At 51.2% G+C, this 12,308-nt stretch overlaps 1 protein-coding gene across 5 annotated transcripts in view; it reads left to right on the forward strand.

The window, feature by feature from the left end:
• TIAM1 (TIAM Rac1 associated GEF 1) overlaps positions 1-12,308 on the forward strand; it is a 147,300-nt gene that overhangs the window by 51,683 nt on the left and 83,309 nt on the right. The gene's annotated exons all lie outside the window — the stretch shown is intronic.

Here is a 12,308-nt window from a genome sequence, read left to right on the forward strand (position 1 = left end):
ACTTGACTGCAGCTCTGTTGGGTGTCTGTGCAGGGCAGTGCTGCTCCCCGAGGGGGGAATGCTGCCTTTTGGGGGGGCTCACACTTCCCAAAGATTTGGGAACGCCGCGCAGCCGGGACTGGGGGAACCTCGTCCCTGTGGAGCTGCTCGTTTTCCTCCCGGTTCCTCCAGCGATGGCTTATCAAGTTATTTAATATCCCGGGCGCTATCTCTGAATCTAAATTGCCTAATTCTTGGGTCGGTGACAGGAAATGTGAGCACAGAGCCCTGGCTCTGCAATTACTGTGACTAAGCATCGGGGCTGAGCACGGAGCAGCAGCAGCAGCGCTGTCTCCTGGCCCTGCTCCGGCCCCGTCCCGGCTCCCCAGCCCGAGCTGCTGTCCCCAGGGCTGCTGGGACAATGTCAGGGATGGCTCCTGCTTCCCCAGGGCCACGGGCTTGCCTTCCCACGGGCAGGGTTCAGCCCTGACTCAGAGCCCATCAGCTGTGAGTAATCCTCCGGGGCAGAGGCAAAGGCTAATGCATACCTTTTTCTGGGGGTTAAGTCACTCTGGGGCTGTTGGAAATGCGCTTTCAGAGTTTTGTTTCGTGTACCAGAGCCCCGTTGCTGAGCTGGCTGTTGGCTCCTTGGAAGGTGTTTTAATATTGCAGGAGGGATTTACATTTCCACACGTGATGGGCGCTGTGGAACGAAGCGAGCAGGTTTGGTGGGTGCCACTGGCTCGCCTGCTTTCCCCCGTCCTTTCAGAGTTAAAAGTGATCTGTGCATCATGGAAAAGGTGTGGAAAATTGCTGTGCTCAGCACAGCACGTGGGGCTGAGGGATCAGGTGCCCAAATGTGGCAGGCCTGGTTGTGCTTCCTGGGGAACTTGCTCTTTAAAGGGTGCCTGTCTGGTTTCTAACTTGTTTTGAGGCAGAAACGCTTTATTTTTCCAAAATGCCTGACAGAAAAAATTCTGCCAAACCGCAAATTTGCATCATTTAAGCATTTGCTTGAGCTTAATGCTTTTGCTCTGGGAAATCAGTGGTAGGACTCCTGCTGGAATTGGTGTTGAGAAGAAGCATTGATTTTGCAGTGGCACTGAGTCTATTAGGCAGCAGTGTCTGGAGCAGGCTCGTTTGTCTCTAATGAAGTTACACACTGTGGCTTGACTCATAGGTGATGGCTGTTTGGAAAGGAACCCCCAGGAAAACAGCTACTTCCCTGCAGGATCAGTGACCTGGACTGCTCCGGGGAATGCCTGGGAATCCTTCTGCCCAAAGCTGGGGCAGGAGGATGAGGTGGCAGCAGTGGGAGCTCCCAGCAGCTTGGCTTGGGTCTGAACTGTGACCTCACTGCTCCCCTTTGGCTCTGGTGAGTGCCCCAGTGCTGGTCTTCTCCCAGCTGTGAGGGTTATTAGCTCAAAAAATTAAAGGGGGACAAAAAAGGCTGCTGGAATAAAATACCAGCTTCTAAATAATTAACTGTAAAGAAAAATCCAGTGTAAAAGTAACAGTGGCATTGAATTCATCAAGGAGGAGGGTGAGACTCTACTGATGTGTCTTCCTGGGTATTATTTTGTTAAACTGGCGACTGTGCAGAGCATTGCAGGGAGTTTTATGGCCCAGTAATCCATTGCTGGATGAGGGGAATGCATTATTTATAGATGAGAGTGTTTTAACATCCTCGCATGGGGTTGTTTAAGGAGGTCAGAACGCAGAGCAGTGGGAATGGGATTAGCCCGGCTGTGCCACAAGCAGGGGGCGAAAGGAGAAGTTACCACGTAGATGTTCATGTTTTTATCGTGCCTCACAAGGCACAGGTCACAAAAGAGGGGTTTCTGGAACCAGAGTGGAGTTTTTATTGGTTGTGACATCTCAAATGCTAAGTGAGCTGGAAGCAGACACGAGCATCCTTTTCCCTGGTTCAGCAGCCCCGCTCCCGGCTGCGTGTTTGTGTTCCCAGTGGGATGCAGGCAGAGGGCTCGAGGAAGGGGATGTTGGTGAGAGCTGCCAGCCCCTCCTTCCTTGCAGGGGCAGGAAGCTGTGGTGTTGTTCCACGTGTGGAGGCTTTCTGCGTGCCGTGTCCCAGAGGCACAGCCCCGTGAGCCGGCCCCGCGGCTGCCAGACAGGTGCTTGATTCACTGCAGAGTGCTTTTAGTGTAATTGCTTCTTGAGGCTTCCAATTAGGCTTTGCCTGAGAGCTGGGATGTGATGTTCTCAGGCAGCTCGAAAAGCCCTCACAAAGCCAAGCAGGGGAATGATCTGGGCAGGGGAAGGGGTGCCCATCAGGCGGGACCTGCAGGCTGAGCCCAGGGAGAGCTCTGCTCCTGCTTTGCCTCAGGAATCTCCAGCACCCACAGCAGTTCCCACTCTGCTTTCTGCCTTTGCTCTGCCCAGCAGTGAGCTCTGGCAGGCTGGAGATGGGGAAAGCAGCACTGGTTCAACTCTGGCACTTTGTAGTAGTGTCTAGACAGATGTCCCATGGTGGCACTCCACGGTCTCAGAGGTCTTTTCCAGCTGTAACAACTGTGTGATTCCATGGTTCTAGGGGTAGTTAGGAGACTCCTGGTGATGTTACAGAGTTTAGCAAGTGGCCAGGCATTCTCTGGGCTGCAGGAGCCTGTTGTTAGGAGGAGCACGGAAAATGTGCCGTGGTGCCACTTGAGCAAGACTGGTGCGGGGTGAGCTGCGTCACCTCGCACTGCCAGAGCTGCCCTGAGTTACAGGGAGTGAGCAGCAGCTCTGCAGGCTCATCTGGGGCTGACCACAAATCACCCTGCACACGTACATCCTGCTGGAAGGGCACGAGTGTCTGCAGGCAGGGACATTGCCCAAAAATGTGCCGTGGGGACACAGGAATGTGGAAGTCGCAGTGGGTGTGCTCTTCTGTGGGTGTCAGGGCAGGAGGGGTGCCAGTGGGCAGCCACGGGCTTGGGAGCAGTTGTATTTATTTCCGAAGAGGCAGAAACAGGTGTTTTCTTCTGAAAGCTGCTCTGCATTTCTGTTTGTATTTTCCCTTCCTAACAGTGTGGAAGCGACGGGCTCAGTTTCTCTATGAGGTGCAGTAGAATGAGTCACTTGTTGAGGGGATGTGATACTGGGTAATATGTGCAGAACCAGCTCTGGAATAGCAGAGTCTTTATGCAGGAGGTGTTTTTTCCTGTGTGTGTAGGGAAATGTTCCTTTCAGCCAGTGCTGGAGCTGTTGTCCCCCTCCAGAGATGAGGCTCCCTGAAGTTGGGCAGTGCAGGGCAGAGCTGCAAGAGCTGGGGAAGTTGCCAGACCTCTCTTGTAGCTTTTTGTCCAAAGCCAGAAAGTGGTTTTGGGGTCTCTGAGATAGCAGAAGTTGGGCAGAAGAAGGGAAGTATGTAGGTTTTGCATGAATACCTTCTTCCCGTGTTTCTGGGGGATGCCAGGATCTCCCTGCACACCTCACACTGCAGAAATACCCTCACAGCAGCTTGGCTTCGTGTATTGCTGTAACACCCAGCAGCCTGCTGCCTGCTTCCCAGCCGGGAATTGCTCTGCTGCTCGTTTGCATTAGCCTGGGTGGGGAAGGTGTGTTCAGAGTGTGCCCCAGGCCCTCAGACACTGAGATGGAGACAAAGGCTCCCATTGCGCAAGGCCACCCCGGCAGGGGAGCTGGGAATCTGCTGCGAATGGAGCTGGGAATCTGCTGGGTGCAGCCACCTCACAGAATCTTTTAGCTGGGAAAACATCTCCGGGATCAAGCAGTCGCAGCTGGTCCTGCTGCCCACCTTGTGACCAGCCCAGAGCACTGCCAGGTCCAGGTGTCCCCGTGGGCACCTCCAGGGATGGGCACTCGGCTGGCTCAGGAGCCTGGGAGACCCAGCCCAGAGGTTGTGCCTGGTCCTGCCAGCTTTCCCCAGCTGCTCCTTCCCTTTGCCAGTGGTTTCCCCTTCTCCTGTTGAGGGGATCCCCCTGGGCAGGAGCTGGGGTGCTGCAGTTTCCCAGGGTGTGTGATGTCTGGGCAGGAATTTCAGCAGTGGCTGAGAGCCCTTGTCAGGCATCCTCTGTCTGCAGGTGATGTGTAACACATGCCAAAGGTTGTTCTGGTGAAAAATGATTGATGGGCTGTTCTTAGCACTAACAAAGGAGCCTTTTCTTTCTTCCTTTGCGACAATGAGAATCTTGTGGGGTTGTTTTTTTTCCTCTGAAGTGGGAGGAAAGTTGTGTTTTTGTTGACTCCCTGGTCCCCCATGGTGAGTTAGAGGGTGCTGCTGTAAGAGCTGTGAGGTGGGCAGCAGAAACTCACACAGCCAGGGAGACTTGAGGCACAGTCCAGAGCTCTGTTCTCTTGGAAGTTGCAGGATAAAATTTATGATAACAAAAAGCCTGTGGGAGTCAGTTCCTTGCTGATTTTTTTTTTTCCAAATTAATCTTAATGCTTTAGTAACATCTGGATGATTGCTTGGTAATCTTTTTCTGGGAAGTGCTTTTGTGTGTGTGTGTACTTTGTTGTGGAGTGATAAATCACTGTAATTTACCAGCCTGGTTTTTAAAAATTTGGAAAGTCATGCTGTGTGATGTGTTCCTTCGAGCTGTCATTCCTGGAGGCACCTGAATGAATCCATGACATTTCAGCTCCTGTTTACTGCTTCAAACAGGTCTTTATGCCTGACGTGGTTACCTGAGTGTACCTTTAAGTTTGGAGTTTATGGAGAGTTTTGTAAAAGGGAAATTAAAAGGAATAAGGGATTTTTGAGGAGGAGCAAGATGCAGCCACTTTTTTTAAGCCACCTGGAGTTGGGGAATTCATACAGATGTCCAGAGCTCCATGAAGAGCGAGAAGCTATTGGGAATATCCCTGGGAGCCCCTGGTCCATTCCCACTGGCTCTCGGCTGAAATGTGCCCTCCAGCCCTGGTGCAGCAGGGCTGAGGCAAGACAAGGGCAGGGTTTCACAGCCATGCAGGTGCTCCAGGAGCTGAGTCTGTATTTCCAAACGAGGTGAAGCAATGCAGGGAACAGGCAGTGGCTGTCTGGGGCCATGAGAAAATCACAGCGCCCTTGGTTTGTGCTTCTGGCAAGGGGAGAGAGAGAAACCAAGGCTTTTTTGGGAGTATGGCTTGGAGGGTAGATCCACCTGCAGGGCTCGGGCTGCATCTTTGGGAAAAGGGGCTGGATTGTTTGGAAATAGAGGCATTGCAGGGAAGGTGTGCTGGCAGCCTCATGGGGCTTCACAGCTAAGAGAAAAACCTCGTGTTTGCCAGCACCCTACAGCTGTCCTCCTTGGGAACCCATTTCCAGGCAGAGGTTTGGGTCGGGAGCTCAGAGAGGCTGGGACTGAGCAGGGTAAAGATTTGGGCAGGATGGAGGTCAGGCAGAGGGCCTGGGCTCTCTGAGTCTCTGCAGGGACTGGGATCTCATCAGGCATGCATTGAGTTCTGCTGGAGAACAGGAGGCTGACCCACTTAGTGCCTGCCAAAAGCCTGGCTCCACTGTTGGGTAGCACTGATCTCTGCTCTCTGGGACAGTGACAGGACCCAGGGAACAGTGGAGCTGTGCCAGGGCAGGTTTAGGTTGGATTTAGGGAAAGGTTCTTCCCCCAGAGGTGCTGGGCACTGCCCAGGCTCCCCAGGGAATGGGCACGGCCCCACAGAGCTCCAGGAGCCTTTGGACAAGGCTCTCAGGGTCAGAGTGGGATTGTTGGGTGTCTGTGCAGGGCCAGGAGTGGGACTGGGTGATCCCCGAGTCCCTTCCAGCCCAGGATATTCCATGGTTCCATGATTCTGTTGGGTGCCACAGGAAATGGGAGCTGGGGCTGTTCTGCTGCCTGAGGCAGGACAGCGATTGCCCCGTCAGCACCAGAGAGATGGAAACGAAATAATTGCCAGTCCCAGGTCTGTGATGACAGGAAAAACAGCTCCAGCTTTGTGTGAGCCCCTGGACCCAGGCTCACATATCCTCACGTGACTGTGGAGCTCTGGTTTCAGCCCGTGCAGGAGCTCGGGTACAACAATCCAGCAGGGCCCCTGAGCAGCTCCTGAGGAGGTGTCCCACAAGGAGGACTGCTGCAGACAGCACAGCCCTGCTGTGTGTAAGGCACAGATCCATCTTGCAAACCATAGGAAGCGTGGCTGTGGAATGTGCTCTTTCTGCAGAATTCAGCAACGCAGAGCCTCGAGGAGAAGTGCTGCAGCAAATGTTGGTTTGGTGCTGAGGACGAATGTGCAGGGCAGAAAAGGCTGAAATCCTTGAAGGAACCCAGTGAGACCCACAGCTCCTGGACAGCACGTGGGTAGGCAGGCAGAATTGCTAATCAATCTATTGAGAGGAGAAATAACCCCTGCAGACCAAACTGTGCAGGGCTGTGGGGACAGCATGAGCAGTCTGGGATTCCAGGCTTTTCCTGGGGTTGCTTCTGGCTGGAGGTGAAGCTGGCTCCCTGCTCATAGGAGGGGCAGGAATTGCCATGGTATCCCACAGGGGGTTTCCTCAGGCTCAGAATCACAGAATCCCAGAATCACTGAGGCTGGAAAGGAACTCAGAGATCATCAGGTTAAAGCTGTGCCCCTTGTCACCAGCCCAGAGCACTGAGTGCCACATCCAGCCTTTCCCTGGACACCTCCAGGGATGGGAATTCCAGAACTCCCTGGGCAGACCCTGCCAATGCTTAATCACCCTTTCCATGGGGAAATTCCTTCAGATGTCCAGCCTGAGCCTGCTCTGAGGTCAGTGCATTTTGCTGGGAGCTGTTGTCTACCAGGGAAGCAGGAAGTCTGCGGGATTGCCTTTGGAGTCAATTTGGGGTCCAGCCAGCCTCATTTCTGGGACACAGACCCGCCATCCCTGGGAGCACGTTCTCCCTTGCACTGGGATGGGGTCCTAGTCCCAGCTCCAGGGTTTCCCAGGTCGAGGGGCTCATCCTGCTGGTCCCCAGAACCTGCTCAGGCTGTGCCGTGCTTATCCCAGGTTTGATTTGATCACCCTGTGTTTGAAATAACTGCCCAGCCCATGCTCCCTCAGCAGCTTTAGGAGGAGCACAGCTCACCTGGCATTCACACAAGATTGCAGATATTTAGCTCTTTCAGAGCAATCTTGAACCTGCTCATCAGAGTGTGCATCTCACTTGAAGCCACTCCAGCTGTGCAGAGCTATTTTTGTACAGGAACCCTTTGAAATTTTAATGCACTTTTTGCTCGTTGAACCCCAAAATGAGTCACTTAAGGGAGCAGCAGCAGTTTTTCAAAACCTCTGCCTACCTGTTGCTTCCGCTGACTTTTCTGTAATCTGCTTTGGGCCTTGATTATTTATGGAAGAAGTGAAACACATCCAGGTGTTTCTCAGGAATGCGATGGGATTGTTGGGGTGTCCTGTGCAGGGTCAGCAGTTGGACTCAATCCTTGTGGGTTCCTTCCAGTTCAGGAGATTCTGTGGGTCTGTGGTTCAAGGTTATGGCAGCATGTAATACTGCTGAGAAGGAATCAAGGACCAAACCTTTTCATCAGGTATATAAAATTACCCTTTCATCAAATTCTTCTCAAAAATAAGATCTGCATTCGAACACCGGAAGACAAAACCTCGTCGGGGTTGTGCTACTCTCAGAGCTCCTGATTCATTGTCTAAATGGCAACGAAATGTCTTGCCTGGCTCAGCCTGCAGCGGGATGTGAGTCACGTCCCCACGTAGCTGGGAGCTGGGGACAGAAGGGACAGACTTCACGCCTCCCTGGCAGCTCCTGCTCCTCGCGGCAGACGGCAGCGCCACGTGTCGCCGCGCGCTCCGGAGCACAACGCTCTCAGAAACTCTGTCCCTTTCTGGGGAAGCCTCTCCAGGCTCTCCCCCAGCTCCCCACTTCCAAAAGCCCCCAGTTCTCAAACTGCTGGAGCTCCCAGCCGAAGCTCTTGGGAGCCTGGAAATGAAAATCTGATTTTATTGCTCAAGCTGGACCAAATTTCACATTTAGAGTCTCTGCTAGTGAAATTGACAGAGCAATAACAGGATTATCTTTGTCCAACCTCTCTTTTTAAACCTAGTAGAGGAATGCCAGAGGCCAGGGATTTGTATTCCACTATGCCTGACCTACAATTTATGGCAACGTTATCCCAGAGTAATTGAGTGGGTCCCACAGGTCTGTGTAGCCGCCAAATTCTGGAGGTGCATGTGACTCCTTTCACTTGAGTTTAGAGTGAAATTTTTCACTTTTCTTATTGTATTTGCGGGGTTCTCAGACGAAGGAAGGAATGATGAATCTGACTCCATGTTCTCAGAAAGCTAATTTATTATTTTATGATACTATATTATATTAAAGAACACTAAACAAAATTATACTAAAGAATACAGAAAGAATACTTACAGAAGGCTAAAAAGATAATAATGAGACTTGTGACTCTCTCTCCAGAGTCCAACACAGCTTGGCCCTATTGGCCAATAAGTCAAAACAATTCACAGCAAAAACCAATGAAACAATCTCCAAACACATTCCAAAACAGCAAAACACAGGAGAAGCAAATCAGATAATTGTTGTTTTCCTTTTCCTCTGAGGCTTCTCAGCTTCCCAGGAGAAGAATCCTGGGCGAGGGGATTTTCCAGGAAATGTGACTGTGGCATTTTCTGATGAAGTGGCACCGTGCTGAGCACAGCCCCTGCTGTCTGAGGAGATGTTTGTCACCACCACGTCCCCTGCATGGCACCTCACCTGGATGGAGGGATGATCTTGAAGGTCCCCAACCTTTCTGTGATTCATTCCAGGTTTCTTTCAGTGGTACAGGAGAGGAACTTCTCAGGCTGTGAAAGGGGCTTTGGGACTCGGGGAGATTTCAAGCTCTTGCCTGTGAATCCCTGGAGCTGGGTTGAAGAGCAGAGCCCTAATCTATCACCTTTTTTCTCAGACACAGCTTTGGTTAACCCACTAAAGCTGTCAGGCAGCTGGGGTGCTGCACGCTGAAATCCTTGCCTTGTAGTTGAACAGAATCTCTAGAATTTAAAAGCTTGGGGGGAGAAAGGGCTGTGAGCATTAAATATCCCTGTCCTTCTGTGATGAACATCCCCACATCTGGGCCGGGTGTTCTCTGGGAACGTTGAGAAGGTGAAAATGAGCAGTGGTAGGGAAACACAGAGGGGATGAACCCGCCCTGTGCGAGCACTGCGGGTTATTCCATGGGAATAACGGCACAGAAGGGGCTTCCCCAGGCCCAGCTTTGTGTGAGGCCGGGTTTATCCAGCAGCACAGAGTGGTGTTCATCTGAAATGCCACCTGTTGGCACGAGCTGCTCCCTGGGAATCGGGAGGGATGGAGCTGCCTGGTTCCTGCCCGGCCTGGTGTCGTTATCTCAATAGCTGCACTGGAGAGCTGGTCTTTAATTTCCACTGTGGCACTGTAGTAGTGCTCAGAGGATTACGTGGAGGTGGATGTGAGCAGCTTGATCCCCGAGAGCGGGAGACTTTCGTGCCTGGGCTGGGTTGTCAGGGTTTCTTACAGAAACTGAGCTGAGAAATTGAGAATTTGGGCTAAGTGACCATTTGTGCCTCGGCTTCCCCCAGCCCTGTGCAGATAACTCTGTTCTGTGGCTCCCTCTGCAATCAGGGAGGTGGATGCACGTCGGCTGTGCTGCTTTTAATGTTGAAAATATTCTAAATATAACTCTTTGTTAGCCCAATGCAAGACCATTTTAATTTTAAATCAGCAAATATTTCAGCTGGGCTTCCACAAGGGGTATTAGTTTTTAATTATTTCTGGCATTTTCCCTGATTAAAAATGGAATTTATTATTCTTCCTGTTCTAATTTTGTTTACTGACTTGGCAGGTAGCATTGCTCCTGGTTTCTTTCATGAAAGGCACTGTAATTTTGAAAAAGCTGGATGGCTCTTGTGTCGATGTATTTTTTCACCTGAATGGATTGGGGAAATATTGGTAGAATTTTCACATTTTAAGGCTGGTGGTACTAACGGCTTATAATTGTTGTTGTTTAAGCATCAGGTTAGCTTTGTGTAACATCAGTCAAACTTCATGGCCAGTCTAGTCCAGGATGTCAATATTTGGTTTCCCTTCAGCTAAATTAAAATTTATAGTTGGCTGTCATGATAGTAAATGGGATTTATTTTGATTAATTCTTCTTTGTGTGCAAATCCCAACCCGTTGTGGTGCACATAACCTGTTGTGCATCATCTTTTGCTGAGTACATCCCTAAAAATTGTCCCAGCAGAGGCTTGTAAGGTCCTTATGAATGATATCCTTTCTGTGGGAATTTATCAACCAGTTACAAGTGGCACAGCAAAGGAATCAACAAAATTAGACAGTGTTTGGTTTTTTAAAATTTTATGTTGGTGTTAAGAGCCATGTTCAGTGCTGTTATTTATTGCTTGCCTTAAATACAGGCTAAGTTAGGAAACATCGACAGTGGGACATGTTATTTATCTGCTCACAGCATGTGGCATTCTCCAGAATATTCCCCCCAACTCCTTAATGAATTAATTGGGCAAAATCAGCCCCGACAGATAAATAATTCTTGTCTGTTTGACGTGGGTGGATGGTGTTTAAGCAGAGAAAACCTCCAAGCAGTGTTCCAGTGGGATTCCCAATTCCTAATTCAGTTTAGGATGAAGTCACAGGCTGGCAGGCTGGACTGGGAGCTGTCCTGCTGTCTCCATGAATCCCCACCTGGAAGTTCTCTGGGAAAAGCACTCCAGGGCAGCGCTGCAGTGACATCAGAGCTGGGATGGAGCCTTCCCTGGGCTCTGCTGGGAGCACTTCCCACTGCAGCAGCACTCGGCTGTGCCCAGCTCTCCCATCACCACACTTCAGCCTCTTCCTTCTGAGTGCTCAGAGTGTTTCTGGGGCAGAGGAAAGATGGATTCTGGAAGTCTTGCATAAACAAATTGCACTTGGCAGGCAGGATGCTGCTCTGCTCTTCCCTGCTTGTTAAGATTCCAGTAAAACGGGCTCTCTGATACAGAAATATCCCAGAAGAGAGGCTGGGTCAGGAGAAACTGGAGCCAAGGCAGGGCTGTTCCTTCTCCCTTTGAAGCACCATCCTGCCTGTGTTTGCATTTTCTGCAGTTTTCCTCATGTGTTGGCAAAGAAATGTCAGGGTAAGTTTCCTGAAAACAAAGGATTGGAATGAATGAAGTCTTTTTCTCTGTTATTCCTGAAACTGGTTATGGGCTTTTCTTTTTTTTCTCCTAAGCCAGTTAGGTTGGGCTTTAAAGAACAAACCTCAAACCCCAGACAATGCAGTAAAGCCAAAAGCTTGGAGCAGGTGTTACCCACTTGTTCAAACAAGTCCAGGACTTGTTTCCTTTTCAGAAGGCAGTTGGAAGTCAGGCCTGAAGGAGGAAAACTAAAATGGAACTATGGAGCATGAACTTGGAGTGTCAGCCCTGTGCCCCAAAATTGTGTGTTTACATGGGGGCTGTGAGAGCAGCAGGTTATTAACCCTGCTGAGCTCTGGGAGCAGAGACACTGAACCTTCCCAGAGTTCTCCAGCCTTTTGTTTGCTGGGAGGAGTAGCTGCAATCCCTTTGCCTTCCCTGGATCCCTGGGAGTGCCCAAGGCCAGGCTGCACGGGGCATGGAGCCACTTGGGACAGTGGAAAGTGTCATTGTCCCTGCTAGGGGGTGGCTCTGGGTGAGCTTTAAGGTCCTTCCAACCCAAACCATTCCATGGTTCTGTGATTCCCATCCTGCAGATCTTGGCTGCCTCATGGGCTGTTTTTTTTTCCAGAGTTTGCTGCATCTCCTGCAGAAACAAACACTCATTCTTTCTAATTTCACCTCCGTGTCCAGATCCCATCAGGACATGCTTCCTCCATGTCAGGAGCCCTCAGCCTGTTCTGTCAGTGGGCTGGGAAGTTGTTTCCCTTGTAAAGCTGGAGGTGCCCACTGTGTAAAATATTTCACAAGTCACACTGGGCTGGGAAAAGAACGTGGTGGGGCAGAGCCTGCAAGCTGGAGCAGAGAGGTGGCCTGCCAGGTGATTATACATTCCTTTTCATGGCTTGTTTGGGTTTTTTTTCAGAGGCAGAGAATAAGTTGAGGCATGTTAGAGCCTGTGTGAGGAGCGATAATGGAGTGCTGCTCTCCTTTCCCACAGCTGGGCGTAGGGAGGACGTGCCAGCCCTCAGTGCCTGGCTCCTCGTGCTCACAGCCCTGTCCTGAGGGGGCTGGTGGCACATGGGGAGGGCTGAGGTGGTCGGGGGGCTCTCCTCTTCCCCGTGACACCCACATCCCTGTGCCCTCCTCACCGTGGTGCTTGCTGTTGTCCCTTTCCCATCCACCACCCATCCAGGGAATGAGCTCTGTGCTCCCTTCTCCCCCATCCTGCTGAGGTCATCCTGGCTCCTCAGGTGAAGCAGAGGGGGTGGGG

The sequence above is a fragment of the Passer domesticus genome, chromosome 2 (genome assembly GCF_036417665.1).
Source record: "Passer domesticus isolate bPasDom1 chromosome 2, bPasDom1.hap1, whole genome shotgun sequence".
Classification (NCBI taxonomy): Eukaryota; Metazoa; Chordata; class Aves; order Passeriformes; family Passeridae; genus Passer; species Passer domesticus.